Below are 26991 nucleotides of genomic sequence, written 5' to 3' on the forward strand. Positions count from 1 at the left end.
TCAGAACATAGGCCAATCTGATTAATTTGGGAACAGTGACAAAATTAGTAACTGCTTGTAAGTGCGTAATTTGAAGATTTCATACGTTTAACTTATATCTTAATGCTTTGGATGTGAGATAAAATAAACAGAGAAAATCAAATGCACATCTAGGAAAAAATAGCTACAATTCGTTCATTATTCATTTTAGTCTTTTTCTTTCTTACTCTTCTTTCTCTTAATGCTTATATTTGCCTTTACCTTTCTATGAAGATTCATATTTTTGAATCTAAAAGCGTTATTGTTATAAGAAAGCTAGAATTTGTAACCTTGGTTATGTTTCTTCGAGTTTGTTTTTTTTTTAAGATCAAAAGAAAAAGCCGGTGCTTGCTTTGTCAATATGCATACTAAAATTGGAATAGCACAGAGAAGATTAACACAGCCCATGTACAAGGACGGTTCACACATCTGTGAATCGTTCCCTATTTGTCAGTCTTTGCCTTGGAAGAGATGGGGTAAGGAAGCAGGATGGCAAAGGAGATTGAACGGTACTTAACTTCTACCCCTTGTATTTTATTTATCGTATTATATAAAACATTAGTGTTAATGAAAGTTAATCTTGGTGTGTAAATATAATTTGTTGTACAATTCTCTCTTCTTTCTCTGTATTTTAAAATACAAAAACCAGTCATTCTATTTCCAAAACCTAAGAAAATAAGCAGAACTACATGCCAAGATTTATTCATAAGGATATTCATTTCAGCATTATTTATAATAGGGAAAAGTTGGAAACAATCTAATATTTGAACAACACAAGAATGATTAAGCAAATTATCAGATTTTCATATTTTTAATCATAGAGTCATATCATTATTATGCATTTATGTGGAAATCTTATCTTCTGTATTAGTTTCCTGTTGTTGCTGTAAGAAATTACCACAGACTTCCTGGCTTAAAACAACACAAATTTATTACTTTACAATTCTGGGGGTCAGAAATCTCAGATGGATGTTGCTGGGAAAAATCAAGATGTCGGTAGCGTTGTGCTCCTTCTGGGGAGAGTCCTTTTCCTTGCCTCTTTTGGCTTTTGGAGGCTGCTGCATTTGTTGGCTCTTGGCCCTTTCCTCGAATCACTCCAACCTTTCACTTCCATCCTCACATCTCCTACCACTGACTCTGACTTTCCCACTTCCCTATTTTAGCGACCCTTGTGATTACATTGTGCCCACCAGAATAATCCAAGAGAATCTCTCTATCTCCAGATACTTAAAATAATCACATCTGCAAAGTCCCTTTAACCACGTAGTTTTTCAGAGGTTCTGAGGATTAGGCTGTGGACGTCTTTGGGGAGCCATTATTCAGCCAACCATATTTTATAAGCAAATAAGGGCATGCGAATATTTAAAGTACTTAAAAGAGTGCCTGACACAAAACACCCTCAGTTGTGATTTGTAAAATGAATGAGCGGATGAGTGAACTTCTGACTGCTTTCACAGCCTGATCTAAGCCACTATCAGCTCTTGCCTGGAAAATTCCAACAGTCTCCTCAAGGCCCCTGCTTCTATCCTTGCCTTCATCTATTCTCAGCACAACAGCTAGAGTGATCGGTTTACAGCATAAACCAGATTATGTTTCTTCTGTTTAAAATCCTACACCATCTTGTCTCCCATTTTTCACTCAGAGTAAGACTCAAACTCTTTGGGTGGCCTTGACAGCCCTACTCTCTGTGCTCCCTCTAATATGACAAACCATTTCAATAAACCTCCTACACTTCTACTCTGCCCAGGCTACACCAGCCCTTACTGTTCCTCCAAAACACTAGTGTTGTTCCCTCCGTAGGACCTTTTCACTTGTGGTTTCCCCTGCATGGAATACTCTTCTCTCGAATATTCATGTGGCTCATGCCTCGATTTCTGTAAGTTTTTGCTCACACGTCACCTCCTTGAGGCCTACCTGGCCACTCCATTTAAACTCTCCCTTTAAAACCCCATCATTTCTATGCTCCCAATGCTTTTTATCCAGCTTTGTTATTTTCCATAGCATATCTCATTTTAGCATTCTAAATGCTTATTTATTGTGCTTATATTTTCTCACCCCCTACTGAAATATAAATTCCAAGGGACAAGGAATGTTACACGTTTTGTTCAATGATATATTTTCGTTTCCTCTAATAGTGCCTGACATAGTAAGCCCTTAATAAATAACTGTTGAATGAGTGAATAATAAGATCCTATTATATGTCAGCTTCTGTCATAGGTACTGAGGCCACATCAGCAAACTTGATGGAGAATTTCTCCCCTTTTGGAGCTTGCTTTGAAGTTCTCTAGTCTACCAAAATCCACTCCCCTTGAGTCCTCAGTTTGACTGAGATAGAAGAAAACACTTGATGAGAAGTAGTAAGACTGGAAATCATTAATTAGCCTTGCTTTCCTTACACACCACCCCACCCTGACCACTCCTATACTTTCGTCCCAATTACAGGATATTGTTTCACTGATGTTTAGGAGATTAATTCAAATGGATGTAGTTATTAGTTGAGGGTGCTGTGAAAAACAAATAAGAAAACAACATGGCAATCTGTCCAAGGGGCACAGAATAAACCGGTGGGAAACTAGGATGTCACCTTAAACATTACGCCATTTCACACACAAATATATAAGATACATGCACATATTTGGGTAGAATTGCCTATAAAGTAAATGAGCCCTTTTCAAAAATTATTTTTTTATTGACTATCGTTTTAAAACTGCATAAGTCTAAACCTTCCTTCAGTATGTTACGTGAAGTTCTGACAGTTATCAGGTGACTTCAGGCTGGGATTATTCTATTTGTTTTGCTAGACACCACACATATGGTTGTCTTTAGAAATTAAGAAAGCAGAGAAATCATTTATTCGTGAAGTCAAGGTTTTAATGTGGCTGATTTATACTTTGCCATTTCCTTCCTGTATATCAAATACTCTTAAATTTTGAAAGAAACACGCTGTTGCTGCATCATTCCAAACTGTTTTAATCAGAGAGTGCAGAACCAGAACACACCAAATGGTTGACATGCAGTTTCCAACTTTCTGATCTCAACCACCAGGCTTCCCACAGATGAGATTAACAAGAGTGGAGAAGTTAATGTACTATTCTACTTGATTTTAGTTTTTTCTATTACAACGAATATTTTATTGAAATTGCCAAGTGTAAGTCTTTAAGAACACTACATTTTAAAGCTTCATTAAAAAACAAAACTTAGAGAAATTCAACTACATGGGTATCATGACCAATCATGTCCACTTGGTGGTTTAAAACACTCGCAGACACTTGCTCTTCCCATTTTGTGATAAAATATACGGAATCCAAATTTCTCCTCAAATACTAATCAAACATTTGGAAATAATGTAATCTTTCAAAAGGCATCCATTGTTTTATATATTTTTTTGTTCTGTGACAATCTGTTAATCATTTTTCTTCATTATTTGGAGGACTTTTTAAAAGTAAGATTTGAGAAGGCATCTATGTTTTTGAAATGTTGGTAAATGCTGGCTAATTCCATCATCAACCACAAGTTTAGTATTTTCAGATATAGATAATTTCTGAGTATAGTCCTAAAGCAATAACGTGAATTACTGAAGTACAGTTAACTACTCATCAAATAAATTAAAATTACTTTTTTACTCAGAAATATTTTATAGTTTCATGGAAATTGTGTCTCGCTTGCAGCCAGAAATGTTAGACTCCACATTTTTTTAACACCAAATCATTGATATTGCTAAATAACCGATAGTGATTATTTATTTGTTTGTTTCTTACATTTCTAGCTTCAATCAAAAGACCTGAGACCTAAGAGTAACTTATTAGCTATGTGTTCTAGAGCAAGCCGCCTAGGACTTCTGAATATCACTTTTCTCATCTGTGTAACGCAGACAATTCCTGCCTTATATCACAGGGAGGCTGTGAAAATAAAATAATATAGAGACGCATTGTAAACTCTGAAGCCACTAGAGATAGAATATTGTGTTCTAATGGAGACATTAAGTGCTTAGACAAGCGTTCTCAGCTTAAGTGTAACTAAAATGTTCTCCCCCCACTTTTTTTTCTTTTTTCTTTCATATTACCTTTCCTTAGTAAATAGGGGCTGTGAGACACAGAAAGATAAATATTACATGATTCCACTTATATGAAGTATCTAAAATCATCAAATTCATATAAAATCAAAGACTGGAGTGGCGGTTCCCAGGGGTTAGGGGAAGGGGGAAATGGGCAGTTATGAGCCAGCAGGCGTAAAGTTTCAGTTAAATAAGATCAATAAACTCTAGAGGCCTGCTGTGCCACACTGTACCTATCGTCAGTGATAACATATTGTACATTTAAAATTTATTAAGATAAATCTCATGTTAAGTGCTCTTATCACAACAAAAAATTTTTAAAACCCTATTATGTGATTGTATGATTCCACTGATATAGAATAAGCAAATCTGTAGAAACAAAAAGTAGATTAGAGTTATTAGAGGCTGGGAAGCGGGGAAGATAGGAAGGTAATTAGTACAGAGTTTCTATCTGGGGTGATGAAAATGTTCTGCAAATAGTGGTGATGGTTGCACAACACTGTGAATGTAAGTAATGCCAATGAATTGTGCATTTAAAAATGGTTAAATGGTAAATTTTATGTTGTGTATATTTCACCTCAATAAAAAAAGAAAATGGGGGCCATGAAATTCCTTTTTTCCCCTGTAGATCAATAATTAGACCTTAAAAAATTTCATGAAGCATGCATGCATTCAATCAACAAATATACATTGAGAGTCGATTTTGAGCTGGCCTTATTTTAAGGATATCTTAAAGGGTTATTGTCTTCCTGTGTGGGGAATACAGATGTTTTAAGTTAGAAGATATTCATAGATCCTTCTAACTCTTGCGTAAAATTCAGAACTTCTTAGTTTGATGTTGCCAGTGTACTTTTAATGATTTTTGAGGATAGAGATCTATGCCCCCACTTATTTTTTGCCTCACTGTTGCCTTTCCTGTGATTTTCACAGTGGAGAAAAACGTACTGACTCTAGCTACAAAGCTCATCTTCACCACATAGGAAACAGAGAATATGTTTATATCCTCTTTTTGCCATAAGTCTCCTAAGACCTACGTCCCAACTGGTTATTTTGTTGACATCTCAACATCAATATGACTCACACTTAACTTATCTTTTCCCTTTCCCACCCCTAAGTTCCTCCTTCTGACGTTACTATTTCTATCAATGCCAATACCATTCCTTAAGGGCCCCTATTTGAGAAATGTTTATGTCTGTGACCTCGTATTTTTTTATTTCATCTTCTTTCTATTCTACCACTAACATTGTCCCTCACTTTACAAATTTCATATTTCAGGCACTTTAAATCTTGGGTCTGGATTGTTTATAACTATTAGTAAATTCTACTTCTGCCTATGATTCTTCTCCACTCTGTTGCCAGAAAACTTTCTTGGAGCTCTTATGCTCTTTCCCTTCTCAGAAACCTTCACTAGAGTTCACCCTCCTTAGACTGTCATTCAAAGCTATCCTCAGTATTGTCTACCATTCTAGCCTCCTCTTTCAGTAGCCCTGAAACTCGATGACTTGATCTTCATGCCAAAACCAGTGTTTTTCTATCTTTGCTTATTTCCTCATGCCATTAACTTTACCCAAAATGTACAGCCAATCCCTCGTTGCAGCTTCACTTCTTATCCTATCTATTACTCCAGCTCTAACCTCTCGCCTTAAGAGAGAAACCCTCGTCCAGAATGTGATCTTTCCCCTATGTGCCCATTGCTTTTTAAAAGACCAACAGTGTGCATGGTCATGATTGGCTCTTCAGGGCTCATATTTTATCTGTTTAAAATGTTGGTACTAAGCTCAGGACACTCTTGAATTGTCTTTCTATCTTATAGTGCAGAATCAAGACAGACTACAAATGAAAAGCATCATGAGAGATAATGAAATGAAAGAGTGGAGAGAAGAGTTTTGAGATCTTGGGAAAAAGAAGTCACTATCCAGGACAGAGGAGGAAAAAATAGTTTTGGGAGAAGAAAAAGAAATATGTTAAGGAAACCAATAAGTGTATTAAAGACACGAAATGATTCACATTCTTCCCTTGGCTGCTAGTCTTTCTTAGTTTTAATGGCTACTCTTTGTGCTCCTTGTATTTAAAGGCCTTTACAGGGCTAAATAAGTGAAAGAAGTAGACATTCAATACTGATTGTTGCTTAATTTTCTGATATAAATTCTTTGAATTCCACTCTTTCTGGAGAGTTTTCTTGTTTCCCTAAGTAAGGATATGAGAATGGTCATGATTCAGTACCATTTTGGTATCTCTGTGTTACGGGAAAATCTATAAACATCTTGTTTTCTTATTTCTAAGAAAGGTATCTGCTTTAACAATTAATTTATTTATCGTCTTAATTATTTTAGTATTTGGCACTGGTTCCTAAGACTCCACTGTTGAACATTTAGGAGTTGATTGACACTTTCTTAAGGATCAGATAAGAATACAGAAAGGCAGTCAATTTTGCTTCTGATATTTAAGGTATTTTGAAGGAAGAACCTTTAATTTCATTAAATTGTATCCATGTTTTAAACATAATAGTAATTTACTCCAATATAATAGAAAAAATAAGCAGTATACTTAGCATCATGACAATAATAATAATACTTATTGAATGTCTACTCTACTCCAGATGCTTCATATACATATATGCCTAATCTTCACAATAATATCAAGTTACCAGTATTTTAATACACATTTTATCAATAAGGAAAGTGACTTTCTAAGTGGAGTAACTAATTCAAGGTTATGTAGCTGATCAATGACAAAGCCGAGTTTTTAATCCAGTGCAAGCACACATACTCGTTCTCCATTATGTTATGCTGTGCTGGTCAAGCATTTCTAACGGTAACAAATCTCCTCAAACTCTCTGGAGCATTTTAAAAAATGAGAGAAAAAGCAAACAGGTTCCAGAACCTCTGAATATTTAAAATTCGTAGTAGAGGGCAACCCACTTCGGATTCTCTAGCTCTTGAGGTGTGGAAGGCCTGTGGGTACTTTTAGGTCTCACACGTAGGCCTAACGTATAAGCAGAGAAAATGCAAGGGGGAGCAATACAGGTGACAGAAGAAGAAAAACAAAGGAAAGGGAGAAATAAAAGGCAGGGATGCATTTGGTGAGGAGTGAGAATACTGCCACCACTGGCTACCAGGTGTCACTATTTGTGGGTCTGTACTTTCATACTTAGTGCGTTTCTGAAAACGTGTGTGAAAGTCTCATGCACAGTAGTCATATAATAGTCAAATAGAGGAAGATTTTCTCCTCCCAGATTCTTTAAAAAAAAAAGCTATCTCTTTTTTGTTAAACCTAATCTTCAATGATAAAATTCCAAATTCCATACATGTTCTTAAAGTTGTTTTTTTCTTTTAATTTGACAATCAAATGCACAGTAGACTTGCTGAAATCTAATGAGAATCTGGTTATAATACGATTTTTTAAAACTTTAAACATTTTCCACTGTTATCTAAAATGTATTAGGTTTATGAGAGTCATACTTCTTGTCAGCTGAGTCAGTGTGTTTTGTTTTCCAGTTTTCCTATTTTTCATAAAGTGATAAGGCCAAAATGCAGTAACATATTAAAATAATTACAAAAACCGGTACACATAAATGGTGGTATTACTGAAAATGAACTAGAGCCTGGGAAGAGTTCCTTTTGTGACAGCTTGAAATGTTTGTCAGCTGATTATGAAGGTCTGAATTCAGAGTCCTGAATGTTGTTTAGCTATACTGATGTATAATTTGTGAAAATAAAATGTCTGAGGAAGACGAACTCATAAAAAAACAGAAACCACCCATAATCACCTACCTTTTGTCTCCTTGGCTCAATCTCTCTGAGGCCACCTAGTGTTCCTTTAATTATGTAGTTAATCAAGGAAAGCGCTGCTTTTTCAAACCTGAAGATCTCAAAAGTTCTTTCTTTCTTCCTTTCCTTCTCTTTCTTTCCTACATTCATTAATGTTTTTTTCTTAAAGTAACAACAGAGTAAATGCCCTCTTTTAGGCACCATGGAAGAACATATGAATGAATCAGGCAGCGTCTTCCCTCGAGGGACTGCAAACTCTGAATTCCATGAGAACGCAAGGACTTGGCTGTTCCCTGCTTGTTCTTTCCTTGTTCACTGCTAAATCCCACTAAACACAACAACGGCTGGTACTTTATCAGCAGGCATTCAAGAAATATTTGTTTAATGGATGAATGTATCTAAAAATGGGAAAGTGTGCTCAAAGATACAGAAAGGAAGGGAGAGAGGGAGGGAAGGATCGGGGAGGGAGGATGGAAAGGAGTGAAGGAAGAAAAGGAGGATAGGAAGGAAGGGAGGAAACAAACTAAAGGATTTATAGCCAGGGGGAACCTTATCAGTTTAGTCTATGAAAAACCAGCCAGGGTATTCCATTTAATAAGTGATAGAATTGCGAATAATATTTTCATTTATAATTCCCATACAGTGTTTTCTCAACATTATAGTAAAAAAAACAAATATGGATTAAATACTTAGGATGCACCCAGCCAGGATTGGGCTTTATAGAGGATATAGGAAAAATAAGGTATTAAATATCTTTCAATCTTTGCACAGCACTGTGTTTGCACAATAAATGGTATCTATTATTATATTATTATTAAGTAGTTTATATCTAGAATTCTGAGGATGCCTCATATTAATAAAACTATAGCTAAAAATACCTTTCAAGAAGTAACTATGAAAATAAAAGATAAAGGAATCATCAAAGTGAATTTAAAATACCACCATAACATTACTAAATTTTGCAATGCTTAATATGATATTAGTCTTGGTTCTTATAAATACACAGCTTACTGGACATCTCTCAATGTCATGAGGCATTTATTCTCTAAGATAAACTAAGGCCAGTAAATGTTTCCCTTTCTAATTCACTTATACCTTATCTCTAAAGTTCTTTGGTGGCCTTAAAGTTTTTCTGCTTTGATTTCCTAATGGTACGTTTCCCTGAGGCTGTTATCCTGTGAAAAGGCAGATTAATCTGCTTATATCAAGTATGCTGCACATTTTCTCTAAAGTCAGCTAAGCAGCATCTCTAAGGTAGGCCAAGCACTGTCCCATACCCGGAGAGCACTGGCAGGTACCCTCGGAAACTAGCTTCAGAGAATGGTGGTTTTCCTTGTTAATTATTTGTTTTGTTGGTTTTTTGTTAGTTCTTTTGTTGCATTTGGTTTCGATTTGCTTTTGGAGTAAACAATGACAAAGATGTGAATCAGGATGGAGAAACTTTTTGCTGTAAAAACAAGCAACGACTTGAATTTGTCTATATAAAAGCTGCATGGGAGGCCATGTTTATATAGTATAGTACAGTATACTAGCTGCATGAAGTGGGGGGATTTATATAGTAGTAACTCTTATCTAATTTATGTATCTTTGTTAGTAATTACCAAAGTCTGGGTTAGAATAGAGATAGCTATGCTTATTTTTCCATTCCCATTTCTGAACTGTAAGCTCCTTGAGGTCATATTGAGTGCCTGAGTTGTTTGATAGCTGACGTTCCTAGTCCATATCTTACATATTGTAAATGCTGCTGCAAAATATTAGGAGACTCTAATTATTAAACATTATTTAATGTTGCCACTAAAATAAACCTTTTTAACATTCAAAAGCAATCCATATTTGTTAAAGAATATTCAGAATATTTAAAATATAGTGTAAGCCATAATAAATAAGAACTTCTCATAGCCTCAAAAATAAGAGGTGTATTTGTTCATTCAACAATAGTATGCACTACTAGACATTAGGCAGGTCCTATTCCAGGTGTGGGTGAAATGGATGAAGAGTCCTAATGAGGCCCTGCCTTCATGAAGCCTGTGTTTCATTAGTGGGAGAGAAACAGCAAAGAAAATAAATAAACAAACAAAACTCAAAACACTTGAAAGGAGCATGTTCTGGCATAGATGTCCTGAAGTGGAAAGAACTTGACGTGTATGAAGCTTTTGTGGCTGGAAAATGTGAGCAGAGGGTGAGAGTGGTATATGTAGATGCTCATGCAGGCCACTGTTAAGAAGTTGAGTTTTTATGTTATGTACAATAAAAAGCCACTGAAAGCTTTCAGGTAAGGAGCTGATGTGACTTTATGGAAAAAAAAAAAACAACCCAGCAAGGAAAATCTACATCGGACCGCACTGGCATGCTGGATGCTATAAGAAGGTTAGGTCAAAACTGGAAGAAAAGAGACCCGATAAGGAGGCCATTGCAATAATACATCTACCCAAGAGATGACAATGGCTTATATTAAGGGGACAACAGAGGAGAAAGAGAGAAGATGACAGATTCAAGGTGTGCTCTGGAACGAAAACTAAGAGGACTTGCTGATAGATGGGATGTGGGAAGGAATCAAGAATGACCTAAGATTTTTACTTGAATCAATAGGTAGACAACAGGTCTGTTTACTGAGATGGCAAGGAATGAAGGAGAAACAGTGTGGAAGAGACCTCTACTTGCCACACAGTGCCAATTCTCTCCTTCTTTGGTAACAGAATTCAGATTTTATTAAAGATGGAAGGGGTCCTGCTAAAATCCATTTTTGTCTTCCTTTCCTTGTAGCTAGGTGTGTGCCCATTGGGTGGGATCTGACCAATGAGATATAATTGGAAATGTTGTGTAAGACTTCTGGAAGTTTGTTTCAAGCTCAGTGATGTGTCCTTTTCACCCTTCTATCTTTCCCCTGTCTTCCTCTTTGAAACCTGGACGTGATACCTGGTATACCAAGACCACCATGGATATCAAAGTGATTCGAAAGGTGGAAGCACCTGCCAAGATGATGAATCAGAAACGTAAAAAGAAATCTGACAACCAAGGAGTCTTCGTAGCAGATCTGAATGCAGATTTTCAGACCTCTTTTGTGTAAGAGGGAGATAAAGTCGATATTTTTATTTAAAGAAAAAAAATTTTTTTTGGTTTGGTCATGTAAAATTTTTTTATTGAGTTCATAATAGTTTACATCAGTGCGAAATTTCAGTTGTGCATATTTCTTGTCTGTCACCACACAAGTGCTCCCCTTCACCCCCTGTGCCCTCCCCCCACCCACTCCCCCTGAACTGTTTTCTTTGTTCATGTGCTTGTTTATATTCCACATATGAGTGAAATCAGATGGTGTTTGTCTGTCTTAGTCTGGCTTATTTTGCTTAGTATACTACCCTCCAGATCCATACATGTTGTTGCAAATGGCATGATTTTGTCATTTTTTATGGCTGAGTAGTATTCCATTATATATATATACCACATTTCTTTATCCACTCATCGAATGATGGGCACTTGGATTGTTTTCATGTCTTGGCTATTGTGAATAGTGCTGCAATGAACATATGGGTACGTATGTTACTTTGGATTGTTGGTTTCAAGTTGTTTGGATAGATACCCAGTAGTGGGATAGCTGGGTCATATGGTATTTCTATTTTTAGTTTTTTGAGGAATCTCCATACTGTTTACCATAGTGGCTGCACCAGTTTGCATTCCCACCAGCAGTGTATGAGTGTTTCCTTTTCTCCACATCCTCTCCAACATTCGTTATTTTTTTGTCTTAGTAATTATAGCCATTCTGACTGCCGTAAGGTGATATCTCATTGTAGTTTTGATTTACATTTCCCTAATGATTAGTGATGTTGAGCATCTTTTCAAGTGTCTGTTAGCCATCTGTATATCTTCCTTGAAAAATATCTATTCATATTTTCTGCCCATTTTTGGATTGAGTGGTATTTTATTGTTGTTGTTGAGTTTTGTGAGTTCATTATATACTTTGGAGCTCAACTCCTTGACTGATCCATGATTTGCAAATATTTTCTCTCAGTTAGTGAGTTGTCTTTCTGTTTTGTTGATGGTTTCCTTTGCTTTGGAAAAGCTTTTTAGTCTGATGTAGTCCCATTTGTTAACTTTTTCTTTTGTCCCCCTTACCCTAGTAAACATGGTATTCGAAAAGATGGGGCTAAGACCAATGTTGAAGAGTGTACTGGCTATATTTTCTTCTAGGAGTTTTATGGTTTTGGGTCTTACATTCAAATCTTTAATCCATTTTGAGTTAATTTTTGTTTATGGTGTAAGATAATGGTCTACTTTCATTCTTTTGCATGTGGCTGTCCAGTTTTCCCAACACCATTTATTGAAGAGACTTTCCTTTCTCCATTGTATGTTCTTGTCAAAGATTAACTGTTCATAGATGTCTGGTTTTATTTCTGGGCTTTCTTTTCTGTTCCATTGATCTGTGTGTCTGTTTCTGTGCCAGTACCATGCTGTTTTGATTACCATAGCTTTGTAGTGTGTTTTGAAGTCAGGGATTGTGATGCCTCCAGCTTTGTTTTTTTTCCTCAGGATTTCTTTGGCTATTAGCTGTCTTTTGCTGTTCCACATAAATTTTTGGATACTTTGTTCTATTTCTGTGAAGAATGTCATTGGGATTTTGATTGGGATTGCTTTGAATCTGTAAATTGCTTTAGGTAGTATGGAAATTTTAGCTATGTTTATTCTTCTGGCCCATGAACATGGAATATCTTTCCATTTCTTTATATCTTCAATTCCTTTCAATTATGTCTTATAGTTTTCAGTGTACAGATCTTTCGCCTCTGTTTAAGTTTTCCTAGGTATTTTATTCTTTTTGTTGTGATTGTAAATGGGATTGTATTCTTGGTTTCTTTTTCTGCTGGTTTATTGTTAGTGTATAGGAATGCAACTGATTTTTTTAAATTGATTTTGTACCCAGCAAAAGTTTATATTTTTAAACCACTATCTTTGATAGTTTCTTTTATTTGCTGCTAAATTAAATCTCCATTGATGCCAACTGGCTTCAGGAGGTGGGTGGAAAATCAAGAACTATGTTTTGAAATGCTAATTTGAGATACTTATTAGATATCCAAATGAGAGTGTCAAGTAAACAATTGGATATGGAAATCTACTCCTAAAATAGGAGACCTGGGCAGAAGATATACATTTGAGAGATAAGGGGTGAGTTAAAGCCATGGACTGATAAGATCATGTGGGAAGAATATGCAGGTAGTAAAGAGAAAAGGGCCCAGAGCTGAGCCCTAGGGCCCCCAACAATTAGATATCAGCACAAGAGAAGGAGCCAGAGAATGAGGCTGAGAAAAGGAGTCCAGTGAGGTAGTGAGAGAATTCAAAGATTGTGGCTTCATAGCAGCAAAGAAAGAAAAATATACGAAGATATATGGAGTTGTCAACTGTACTGAATGGACTGAGCAGAGAACTGAATTTAATGAACTGAATAAGGAAAGTGTCTGTAGGACTGGCTAACACAGAAAACATTTTATCTTTGACAAGAACAGTTTCAGTGGCACGGGAGAGGGAGACTGGAACCTGGCTTGCGGAGGGATAGAAGGAGTGAATGGGAGGCTTTAGTTCCCTGCAATGTGCAGAATGCATATCCTGGAGAGCCTCACAACAGAAAACTTACAAATGCTAGGCAAAGTATAACAAACACCTTCTTAAACGTATAGCTAAGCTATAAGAAACTAAGGAGAATCCTAAGGAGTAGAAAATGAATAGGGGTCAAGAGGGACTTAGAAACCAGAGGGATAAGCTGAAACTAAAACTGTACAGTTATCCTTGTATAATTTGCCAATCACTCTTTAAATTTTTTTTCTCAAACATTGAACAGATACAGAAATATTTATTATTTGTAACGTATGAAAATAATCATAATAAAATGAGCACTTACAAGTGCCTTTAAAGACTCCTCTGTGCCCCTTATAATTCTTCCATTTCCTGAATATTTTACTACTACCCTAATGTTCTTTATGGTTTCGTCAAAACTGTGACCCCAAACAAGTAACTGTTTATATCTTGTTCATAGCAAGTTTCACTCTATATTTAAATAAATTCACAGTCTTTATGTTCTTCTGCAACTTGGCTTTTTTGGCTTAATAGTATTTTCCTGATGTTTATCAGAATTGATGCATGAAGGTATAATTCAATAAGTGATGATGAATGTAATACTGCAGAGCTGTGGGGAAAAGATGGTTTTGTCAACAAACGTGTAGGCCAATTGGAAAATAAAACTTAGTCCCTACCTCACTCAACTCACAACAAATAGAATGGCAGGTTCAATAGCTAAATCTAAAAGGTACAACAATCAAGGATCTAGAAGATAACACAGGAGAAAATCTTCATGAGATCAGGGTACAGACATATTTCTGAAATTCGGTGCAAAAATCACTAGCCATAAAGGGCAAGATTGATAAAGAGGACTATATTAAAATTAGAAATTTTTGTTCATCAAAAGATCAGTAAGAGTAAGAGAGTAGAGAAACTATTTGCAACACATATATCCAACAGTGAGTTTGTAATGAAGAATTTTCAAAGAATTTTTACAAATCAATAAGAAGAGAGTCTGACAACCTGATAGAAAAACTAGCAAGAAATCTGATCAAGAGCTTCATAAGATAAGGTCTTGACCTCACTAATTATCAAGAAAATGCAAATTAAAACCATGTGAAGTACACAATAGAATGACTGCAATTTAAAATAACAATTCCAAGTGTTGGAGAGGATGGGAGCAACAGAAACTGTCATCCTGGTGTGATAACAAATTGATACAGAAACTTCAAAATGTTCATTGGTAGTTCACATTAAAGCTAAGCATACATTTATCCTCATATGTAATGTTTCCATCCTTAAGTACATTCCTAGCAAAACTTCATATATACGTTTACCAAGAGGATGTCCAAGAATGTTCATAGCAGCATGATTCATATAACCCCAAACTATCCCAACCAGAAAGAGATCAAAATGTCCATGAACAGTAGGATGGATAAATAATTTTTGGTATATCCACATAATCAATACTTTACGACAATGAAAACTGCTGCAAAATGCAACAAAATGATGAATTCACAAATATAATGTTGAACAAAAAACAAGACACAAAAGAATACATACTCATGATTCCATTTATTTAAAAAAGTACAATAACACACATATGGTGTGACGAGTCAAAAGAGTAGTTACCTTCAGGAAGAAGGCAGGGGTAATGAGTGGGAGAAACCACAAGGCAGGTTTCTGAGGGGCTAGTGATGTTCCATATCTTGATCTGAGTGCTCTTTATATGAGTTGTCTCACTCATTTCTGCAACCCTAGGAACTAAGCGTAGGTTTGAATATTATAGGTGTTAATTAAATATGTTTGTTAAACGAGTTTTGTTGAATTTAAAGTGAGAAGCCCCATCAATGAGGTCACAGCTGTTGCGTTATTTCAGCACTCCATAATATATACCCTCTATTAAAACCAAGAAACCAAAAGTGGTTTTGTATATCTTTTTTAAAGCAAGAAAATGTCTGTCAATCATATATATTTTCAAATTTTAAATATTTAAATTAGTAAATTCATAATTTCTCAAAAATTTCTTATTCTGATTATTTTTTCCCTGACAATTCCAGAGAAATTAGGTAGCGGGAGTGAAAACATACACATTTGGTCACTAAATTGGTTTCTAGCAGGGATAACAAAGACATAAATGGTTTTTATGGAATTTCAGGAATGCAATGTTAATATTAACTCTGAAAGTTGTAGAAGGTGCCAGGAGAGAAAAATGGAACACTTAAAAAGGTCCCTAAAATAATAAGGCTTCCAACTTCACACTAGTAGGTTCTAAAGAATAAATTGGAATGCTGAGGAAGTGTTACAACATAAATGAGAGTTAAAGTATTTCCTTCTTCTAAATGCTCTCAGAAAAACAAACAAACAGAAAAGATAAACACTTCCTAAGAACCACTAAGCCATAAAAATTCAGAACATTTCAAATTTATGAAATATTAAAGCCAGGAAGTATTGCACATGAAAGAAAAGTTTTCTAATAAACTTTCATCTCCATAGTAAAAGAGGAAGATGGATTTCAAAGGGAAGGGGAAAAAACAAGTTTGCACTTTTATGCTCTCCTTTCTATAATTAAATTTTAGGTTTTCTATTGCAGGTAAACAGTGGATTCTCTTCTGTATGATAAGGTTGAGGAAGAAGGAAATCACCTGAACTTCAATTATGCTTTGAAGTAGATTCAGATTGTAATAGTACTCTATAAACATTCAAACATCTAAAGAGGCTATTAATAACTTCCTGAGATTTAACAAAAAAACTTAGTGCTCTATAGCTATAGACCACTCTTCCAGCTCCAGGTAGCCACCTCCATGAGGGTGCTCCTATTTAGAGGAACCAGGGTTGAGAGTGTCAGTGATCTGGTTCTGCGCAGTCGTTAAGCTCATTGAAAAATAACTCAGAGCACATGTCTTATCAATGGTATCTATATTATAATTTATTATTGTTAGTATTACTATAGAATGCACATGGTGAGAGGCAGCTAAGCCTTGTACAATTTCTAGAGTGTGAATCTTGCCTCCACCAATTATTAGCTGTGACTTTGGGCAGGTTGTTCAACTACTCTGGACCTCAAAGCCATTAACTATGAAAAGGTAATAAGAACGTATCTACCTCATAGATGTATGCAGATTGTGATGGTTAATTTTATGTGTCAACTTGACTTGCCACAGAGTGCCAAGGTTAAATTTTATTTCTGAGTGTGCCTGTGAGGATATTTCTGGATGAGATTAGCATTTGAATTGGTAAACTCAGTAAAGTAGACTGTCCTCCCCAGTGTAGGTAGGCATCATCCAACTCATTACAGGCCTGATTAGAACAGAAGGCAGAGGAAGGGGGAATTTATTCCTTTTCCCCCCCTGCCTTATTGCTTTAGCTGGCACATCTCATCTCCTCTTCCCCTGCCCTGGGACTAGTTTTACATCATTAGCTTTCCTATTTCTCAGGCCTTTGGACTTGAACCAAGTTACATCACTTTTTCTTAGTTTTTAGCTTGCAGACAGCAAATCATGGAAATTCTCAGCCTCCATACCAAATGATCCAATTTCTCATAATATATATATTATGAAACAGAACCAATAGGAGATATATACCTGGAGAACCCTTACTAATATAGGGGTTAATGAGTTAATACATGTAAAACGAAATGCTTAGCATTTAGCACCTAGCAAGTCCTCAGTAAATGTTAATTACCATCATTATTTTATTACTATTACTGTGTAATTTAGAAAGTAGGAACAGCTCAAAGACTTACAAACTTTGCCCTAAGAAAGAACAGACAAATTATAACTAACTGGATTCAAGAAATCAAAACATCCTGGAAACTAGAGCTGCTGTGGAGGTTGAGTGTTGAAGAAAGAGTCAGTATCCAGAAAGGCTTTCTCCATCACTTGCTGTTCTTTATGGGAGATAGTCTACTAGCTTGGAGGCAATCTGAACTCTTTCTTGTGCATAGTGAGAAGTCTCTACCTATGAGGCTGAGAGGTAATGCCTTGAGGCCAGGTGGCATGAGAGATGCTCAAAGATGATGAGTGAGCTATGGGGCAGAGGACGGAGGTGAGACCAGTGGGGAAAAATGGGGCCACATGTTCTGAGTCGGGCATCCCCCTAACAACTTTAAGGAGGTTTAACAACATTTTGTCAAACTTACACAATCTCCTCTCTGCCTTGTCCCCCATCCTGCATCCACAGGTGAGGGCAGATGCTTCAAGCGTTTCATTGGTAGGGTAGCTATGGGATTTAAAGCCAACATCCATATCTGCTTGAGTTCCTGACTCTACTATGCAACTTTTCCCAAAGACTTCAGGTTAAGGACTTATGACAGGAAAAAACGCCTCATCAGGAGGAAAGCTACAAAGTGTGTTGACTTAATGAAGTTTGACTTTCACTAAAAGTAGTGGCAAACGGGGAATGTGTGCAATTTGTTTTTGAGCACTTGGGACACAATATTTTCCTTGGTTATATATTACTGAAAGGACTTACAACCAGTGGAGGGCGAAGAGCAGGTGTGAGGGTAGAGGTCCTGGCGCTGGCCCAGCGTCTGCTAAAGGTCTCCCTTTTTAGTTCAAAATGTCAGAACATTTTGTGAATGTTTAAAAGCAAACACCTCTTTTGGATACAGATTCAAATAAACGAGCTTATTGTAGAACAGTGAGTTCTTCTTTGCCAGTATTCCCTCCCGTTCTCCCTGCTTCCCATACACTTCCAGGTTCTTTTGTGCGCATTGATCTGTGCCCCACTTTCAATAGAGTATATCTATAAATATAGTATTTTTCTGGCTGGGTGGGTTGAGGAGGGAGGCATGAGGTAAAAATATGCCTTTTATCTTTTATAAAAAATTGTAAATTAACCCACTTTTCTAGGCTCCCTCTCTCCTTTTCTATGTATATTGACATAGAACTTGTTTTGTCAAATGAGTCGGTTGTGGTGAGACTGTTAAACTATATGAATAGAGTGTTGCCAAACAGCCTTTGAAAAAACAAGTATTTGTTCACCACATGAAAGCACATTTGCACAAACATCTATCAAATCACTGAGCAAATTCTTAAAGTCTATAGTGAGATGTATGTTTTACATTAAGTTTACAACAAAACAACAACAAAAAAGCCCAAATGTATTATACACAAGACACCACGCTTAGTGTGGATGTAGACACAAAGACAGGCAAAGTCCTGTACTCCAGGTATGCAATAATGCAGTGGGCAAACTAGGGGACAAGAGATGTTTTCATGACTGCTATTTAAAGACGTCAACTTGGGCCGTTTGCTTAATCCCTCTGGGTGGGCTTCCTTTTCATACAACAGAGTTGAATTGACTCACCTCTCTGGTTGTTTCTACACTTTAAATCAATCTAACCAGAATGGTCAAATGTATGCACAGGAAATTTAGCCAATAATGTCAAAATCCAAAGAACGTCAAGTGTGTGATGAGTATTATCGCCTCTATGAGAGGTCAGAGGAAAGAGTTCGCTGAGTGCTGGAGGGAAGGCTTCTTGGAGCAGGGAGGACTTCAGCTGGATCTTGAACACAGAGTAGGAATTGGATGACCAGTAAAGACAGGATAGAGAGTTTTAATCAATAAACATGGTGGTGCGATTGTGGGTGATAAAGACTGGATGCAATAACATGAAAAGAAAGTTTTGCAGATAGCACAAGATAAGTTTGGGGAAATATACCGCAGTTTGGCTATGATTCATCCATTCCTCACTTTTCTTTTCTGTGAAAAATCTCAAACTAAGGAGCATGTAGTGCCCTGTGGAGCAGATTCATTCTGACAATGGTGTTAATTGGTTATTTTTGTAATTTTCTAATTGTATTATGTATTTAATACAATATGAAACTGAAAAATCAGCTTTTATAATATTTTCTACTTTGGATTATTTTCATACAGTAAATAAGTGTTAACTTTGTATTAATAAACCCCCTTAAAGTACTGGTAATATTAAATATCAAGTGAAAATAACTAATAATTATTTTGTAATATATCATTCATCTGTCAATCAACAAACATTCATTTAGCACCTACTGTGAGCCAGGCTCTGTGGTAGGTGCTGGGGCAGATAAAAATAATAAATGCTCTCTGAGTAGGGTAAGAAATGCTGGTTTTGGAACCAAGAATAAGTCAGTCAATAAAAAACATATAAATAGGTCTTTCTGATAACTGAAGAGTTTTGCAACTTATAAGCCCTATATCCCAAAGAAAACTGAAAAATATTTTTTACCTTGAATTATTAACATTGACTCTGTCTTGATATATAATTGTTAATTTCATTCAACAAATACATTTTTATAATTGTCAATACAGAATACTTAAATTATCTTGATTATTCCTAGCTTATACAGGTGACCAAGCTTATCATAAAACTATTTCAAAATATCCATTTATTAAAAGGAAAGAAGTAAAAACTTTGGAAGTCTCATAAATGTCTATGAATGTCTTTTTCCTTATCTACAAAATAAAAAGGTGGTGATAGAATTATGAACTTACTTCCAGTGAAAAAATTTTATATGGTGAATTTCACAGGGCATAAATTCAATCCCATCAATTTTCAGAGGGCTTTTGGATTTTCCTTGTAGAAACAAAAACGACAGCAGCCCGCACACCCAAGGCTAGCTGCAGTAGTTTCTTCTCAGCAAAGAATCTCTTAAAGGTGATAGACTCTAACGAAGACATGGTCCTTGCACTTGGTCCCTACAATCCTTTCCTCCTCCACTTCTCAAGGACTTTGCTTCTGGAATTAATTTCTTTCAATCAACGAAAGTGTCCATCAGTTTTCTCCTGTAAGTGATAAAATGTTCAAATTCTAATTATTTAACCAATGTGTTTAATGTTAGCATTAATAATGGCGGCTACTTGTGGGGCGGGGGGTGGGGGGTAGGCAGAAGAGACCTGGAAGATGAGAGAAAGGGGTGCAGACTCGGCAGCTAGGAAACAGAGATGGAAGGGAGACTTCACTACGTGTCTTTTGATGCATTTTGGTGTTGGAAGCACATAATTGTAGCCCCTTAACAAATAAATAAATATCTAACAACATCAACAGTAACATAACTGGAAAGAACAAAATTGCTGCTTCAATCGCTATAGGATTATTAGGGTGGAGTTATGTAAGAGTTGTAACACGGGGCAAAAGTTGCTGGTTATGTATACATAAATTAAACAAGATATTTCAATTGCAGGCTTTTCCATAAAATGTTTAGCTTAAGCATTTTTAAAATTTCTGCTTATCATGTTTTTAAATGTTTACTTATTTGCCATATCAGCACGAGCCATCTTTCCCCACGCCAAATGCTGTCATTCTTTATATTTATAGGACAAGCACCAACCCACTTCTCCTGGCTTGAATTAAGGGTATAGACTGCAGTACATACTTAACTGCTGTCTGCACACTGGTTGGGGCGCTGATCAGGCTCCTGGGACCATGGGCATCAGGCCCTGAGGACACGGGGTTCCCTCATGTGACTGCTGCCACCTCCCTGGCACAGGCACCCTGGGCACCGAGCATAAGAGCTGTCTGGAGAGGTGGCTTTCCACATCCAACACCAGCTACAGGGAACCGTGCCTCACAGAGGTGCGGTGGAGAAGCGGCCGGGCCCCTCACACACTGGCTGAAGGACCCAGGGCCTCACACAGAGAAGCGGAAGTTGTGCTGGGCAGCACCAGGTGTGCTTCCGGTTCATCATGCCACTGGCTGCCATCTTGGAAGGCTGTACCTGCCAAGGCCCCACGACTACGTCTGGCTCCACAGTCGCTTGAGGCCGCGGGGCTCATCGCCCTCAACGTCGTCCTTTTCAGCATTTGCGACCTCTGGACGCTGGTCTCCTCCCACTGTCACTGCCGCCTGTGCTCAGAGTCGAGAGGGACCAACCAGAAAGTGCCCTCAAAGAGCAGGAACGCAGTGGCTCCGAGGGCACCCAGCACACCCTACTGGTGGCTGGCCTCCTGAAGGAGGTGGCAGAGGAGACGCCCGGGTGAAGGCCGGGCTGGTGGGGCCAGAGGCAGCTGGTGATGCCCCGGCGTTTGGCAGGACCCAACCTGCCCGACCCTTTCTGCACGGCCGGAATGCTTCTCAGGCCAACAGACGTCAAGCAGGGCCTATTCTGTGATCCCGTGTGAAGATGTTTTCAGATTTTCTTTGCACACTCTTGGACGTGAGGAGGACAGATGGACCTGGACCTGAGCTTTGGACGGAGTGAGCACTTTGATCTCATTTTGAGGTCCATTTGGCCCTTTCCCGGCCAGCAGCCAGGGCCATGGGTGAGTGGAGGGCGCTCATTGGGCTGGGAGGCTGCGCAAGCCTCCTGCACTTCTCCGCACGTGGCAGGCTGGCTTTCCTGGCACCCTTCACTTTCTAGGTTACACTGCAAAACCCACTCCAAAGGAATAAAAAGATCTCTTTCTGGACAAAAAAAGTGTTCAAAGTGAAGGGCGCCCGTACATCACTCAATATGATTTTACACGTGATAATTCACAAAGGAAACGTTTTTCAAGTGTTTTCTATTTAAAAAGAAGGTCTCTTTCAGTGCTTTCTTAAAGAAGGAAGGAGTCCTTCTCATCGTCTTGTTACATATTCTTTTTCTAGTAAAGAAAACATTTTAAGAACTTTTGCCATTCCTGGGTTCAAAGGAATGTGCGAGATAAAAATCACTGGGTTTTTGTGGCTAATATAGTATCTTACATCTCTAGAAAGTCTTCTGTAGGAACCTTCGGCTATATTGCATTTATAGTACTGTAGTACTATCCTTATTTTATGAGTAAGAAAACAAAGGCTGACGGTTAAGGGGGTCATCTACGATCACAGAGTTGATAGGGAAATAAATATTCAAGAGTGGGCCTTCACTCAGGCACATTGCTGATGACATCTAACCACAGGGTAGAGAGAATGGTTTATGCATATGTGAAAATGAGTTCATCTACAAAGGGTTAAGCAGTGATCTTATTAATTGAGTGGCTTTCCTACTCAAATGTACATCGTCTCAGAGCTACTCTATTCAAGCTGAATCCTGTGGCTGGGACGCCTTCTCTCTGGTCAGGATTTTCCATTAGGTACCGCAGGAACAGTGCTTAGAGACTATGAGTTTTCCAAGAGTCTAAGAAAATGTCAGACAGTGGGGGAAAATACTGTGCTAATTATATGGAAAAAAGTCACAAAATTGAAGTAATACACATTTAATTCAGTCTGGAAAAATGTAGCATTACAGCATCTTGTCAGATACAATCCAACTTATATAATTATGTATAAATTATAAAGTACACTTTAATGTCTGATATGGGCACGTTTTAAACATGTTTGATGTGGCACTGAATGCTCCAAAGAGGGTCTAGAGCTTACGAGGGACCTCTTCCCCAGGCCTGTCTGGAGACAGCTATTCATCTGTCCAATGCCAGCTCAAGTGCCACTTCCTCTGAGAGGCTGTTTATTAGTCTGCATTTCTACTTCCTCTAGGTTAAACAGGTAAGCACTTATTTCTCTGTGTCCTGATGATAATTCATTCATGTTACTATTTCAGTAGTTTCTTAGAGTTTTTCATGGTTGGTTGGTTGGTATACTTTAACATACTACCTGTATTCTTAGTTTATCAAGGGCAGGGACCACATATTACTCATCTCTGTATCCTAAGTATTGAGAAGAGTGCAGGTAATATGGTAGGTGCCCCACCATTGTTTACTGATTTAAATTCCTTTTCTGTGCAGACACCAGAGCATCTGAAATTCTACCAGTACCATTATACTTTTATGAGAGTCCGTGTATGCTTACAATAAAATGCATGTAATCTTGGGACTTGGAGTGTTCTCCTTGGATCTTTTTGCATACATAATAGTGTTTCCTATGACTGGGCAGACACAGAATGTTAGAATTATATTTGATCATTTAACTCTTCCTCAAAGGATGGCGACTAGCCTGAAACTTCCCCCAAGCGCCTATCTCCTCCATTCTCTTTTTCTGTTTCTTCTCTCCATCATAGGCTATTTTCTTTCTTTTTACTCCTTCCATTTTTGAACCTGTCAATAAAGGTTTTACCGGGAATCAATTTTCTTGAGGGTTATTTATATAAAACCCCAAGGACTCAAGATTTTCTTTCATATAACCCTTTTCGTAATTCACTCATCTTTCCAGGATGTTTGTTTTCTCTTTTAGTGGAAGGGAAAAAAACGAGAGAGAGAGAGCATGCTTATCCTCATACTTAGTGTTTTTACACTTACCCATTCTTGATTAATTACAATGACATGCTGCAGATGTCCAGCATAAACTGGGTCATTTAATGTGTAATTATACCTTTTAGATGAATCCCAGATCTATTGCTGTTATTTTCCATGGACTGAAGCAGTTACGTGCCTGAACAGAAATAAGTTTCCATCATCCTGTGCCATGGGATATTATCTCAGGGAAGATGAGAGTGAAATAGAAACGAGCTTGAGGAGAAATTGTTCTTATAATACCAAAAGTAGCACTTTGGGAATGCTTTGAGGTTCCTGAAAAACAGGAAACTCCCAAATGCCACTATTAACTCAAGTAAAAAAATAAACTCCAGGGGCTGGCCCAGTGATGCAGCAGTTAAGTTCTCAAGTTCTGCTTCTTGGTGGCCCCAGGTTCACTGGTTTGGATCCCGGGTGCGGACATGGCACCGCTTGGCAAAAACCATGCTGTGGTAGGCGTCCCACATATAAAGTAGAAGAAGATGGGCATCGATATAAGCTCAGGGCCAGTCTTCCTCAGCAAAACAGGGAGAATTGGCAGTAGTTAACTCAGGGGTAATCTTCCTCAAAAAAAAAAAAAGAAAGAAACTCCATTTTACAGATGGTGAAACTGACGGTTCACATGATAGTAATATTGCCACAAGAGAAGTAGGTTTTCAAGAAATATTATATCATAGATGTGGTACCAAAATACTATTCATACCCTTCAACTTTCTTCATATAACAAGAATACTTATCTTTTAAACCCAAGACAAAAGTTTTAGTGTTGAAGGGATAAAAAGATAAAAAAAAAAAAAGTAAATACCATATTTTTTTGCTTCATTTTAAGCTTCATATTGGTATAGAGCTAACAAGATGTGTGTTTTTCTATAAGAGTAACATTATTGATGACAGCACTGAGTATATGCGGCTGAATTTTTAGAGATAAATGTAAGCTTTTAAAAATTTGATTGGTTTAATGGTTGTAACAGCATCAGAATTTCAACACTAACTGAAAAAATCAGTATCACCTATAGTATCTTCAAATTGTTTAATTGAATTTTGCGCTTAGTACCTTAATTTGGTTGTAGGTTTTGAACTTTTGTCTCTCTCGGAGATTTTTTTTAATGGGATGATAAACTACTCAGGTACTTTCAAGGTTAAAAAGATTGTACATCAGAGCTGCCTTCCAAATACGGTATTTCATAGAGCTGTTTTATTGAGGTCCACGGTAAGTTCCAGAACAGGAGGATGGATGTCGAGCCCACTGAGCGGCAGAATTGGTATAGCAGAGCTGGACAGTAAGAGTGAGAGCCGGACTTGCAAGATCAGTTTCATAACTATCCTTCTGACTGACCTTAGGCAGGCAAGTCATAAGCTTTATAAAATTGGGATGATAATACCTGTTTCAAAGAACGACTTTATGAATTTGATAAAATGATATGTGGGATTGCACTTTGAAAAGTGCAAAATTACTCAAATCTGAAACTCTCTTTGGGTTTTCTCCTGCTCTGCTACCCAAAGTATCAAACTTGCCCTGAAGTTGAAGTATTTTGTTAACCCACAAAAATGTACCTTGAAGCACTTCTTCAGCCTTAACTTCAAATACAGTATATACTCTCTCTGTATGATTGAATTCATTTATAGTAATCCAGATAATTCCAAAAATAAATAGCAACATAGCTATCATTTATTGAAGCACTATGTGTATGTCATTTAATTCCACACTAAAAACTCTATGATGTATTTAATATTATCTGCACTTTAAAAATGAAATTAAAATAACTTGTTCAAGAAAACCAGTATGTACATTTTGTTTTCACCTTCACATTGGTTTGGAGCTGCACACCCATATTACTTACTATTTATTAGAATCTTTATTGGGATAGATACATTACTCAAATTTAACATGTTTAAATCTAAACTCATTATTTTCCTCTCAGATAAGTTTCTCTCTCTTGCATCCCTAATTTAGTTAATTATATCAATATCTACTTAGTTTCCCAAGCCAGAAACCTAGGGTCATTTTACACTCCTTTTTCCCTAACCCGCTATAGCCTAATAGTCAAGAAATTGCCAATTATACCATAAAAGTGGGTCTCAAAATCTTTCTATGCAAATCCAAATAATTGTTGGTCCGTATGATAGCCTTTACATTGGTCTCACTGCCACCAGTTATTCCCTATCCAAAACCATCTATCACATTGAAACCAGAGTTATTTTCCTAAAATAATAATAATAACAATAAAGTGTGGTCATGCCATTTACTTGCTAAAATAACCACCATGGGTTTTCTGGCTAGAATCCAAACTCCTTGTCAAGACACAATGTCGTTTATTAATTTGCCTTAACTTATATTTCTGGTCTTATTTCCTACCTCCATATCTTGTATCTCATGCCTCACACTCATTAAACTCTTCTAGAAATTGTCCAGTGTTTCTTTATTTCTGTGTTTTTCTTGTTACTTTTACCTCACTGGACTTTCCCAATATTTCTTGCCTTAAAAACTCTCATTCCAGGGGCTGGCCTGGTGGCACAGCAGTTGAGCTCGCACACTCCACTTCAGCGGTCTGGGGTTTGCTGGTTTGGATCCTGGGTATGGATGTGGGTACAGGGCATATAGATGCATTTAATAAGTTTTGCTAAATAAATGATTGAATTAATAGTCTGTTTCTGAATACACTGGAAATTCAAAGGACTATCAAAAGCATAGCTTGTTTTAATAAAGTCTGGGCATGTTTTTACTCAGTAGTATTGTTTAGATATAGAAAGCTTAGGATAATTTTGTTATTTTCTTTTCTCAAATTCTACCTCCTAAACTGCACATGTTGTAGTTTTACCATCTACACAGTTGGAGAGTTAGACAATTGCTACTGAATATGAAAAATGAAAGCAAACTACAGCTTAGGATATAGAAAATCTCAAGGAAGTGTCACTCTCAAGCTAATAATGAGACAACCTATAAAGTTGTAATTTTTTTAAGCCTATTAGAGAGCTGAGGCTGCAAGGTAAACCAAGTCAACTGAAGTCCTTAGTTGTCTCTCGAAGGACAAAGAGTACACAAAAACTGACCCACCATGATTGAATACAGGAGAAAGAGGTGGCCACCATACAAACAGGTAAGAGGACATCAGGTGATAGACATCGAATGACAGGCTAAGAAGCTGTGCTTCCCAGATTTTTAGTGAAACTGGCAAAAATTATTAAAAAAAAAACAACCCCAATAGCAACTACTTAAAACTTCTAGAAATGGTCCCAGGGTCAAAAAGCAAATGAAGAAACATCTATGAAATTTCAGTGATAAAGGTGAGAGTTGATAGTGTTCAAACCAAGACCACTGCCTTCCTTCCCTCTCCCACTGCCTTCCTCAGTGAGGCAGAGACTATTGTACACTACTGCCCCCTAGAACACAAGGCTCCCTCCCCCCTCAGTTCCCAGAGGGAG

The 26991-nt window shown here is 37.2% G+C and overlaps 1 non-coding gene and 1 pseudogene across 1 annotated transcript; both read left to right on the forward strand.

The window, feature by feature from the left end:
* The first annotated feature begins 364 nt into the window (after positions 1-364).
* On the forward strand, positions 365-469 carry LOC111771267 (U6 spliceosomal RNA). Its single transcript, XR_002805012.1, has one exon. It is a non-coding gene; the product is annotated as a U6 spliceosomal RNA (small nuclear RNA).
* A 10308-nt stretch (positions 470-10777) lies between these two features.
* Positions 10778-21460, forward strand: LOC100067847 (E3 ubiquitin-protein ligase MARCHF2 pseudogene; annotated as a pseudogene).
* The last annotated feature ends 5531 nt before the right edge of the window (positions 21461-26991 follow it).

The sequence above is a fragment of the Equus caballus genome, chromosome 29 (assembly GCF_041296265.1).
Source record: "Equus caballus isolate H_3958 breed thoroughbred chromosome 29, TB-T2T, whole genome shotgun sequence".
Taxonomy (NCBI): domain Eukaryota; kingdom Metazoa; phylum Chordata; class Mammalia; order Perissodactyla; family Equidae; genus Equus; species Equus caballus.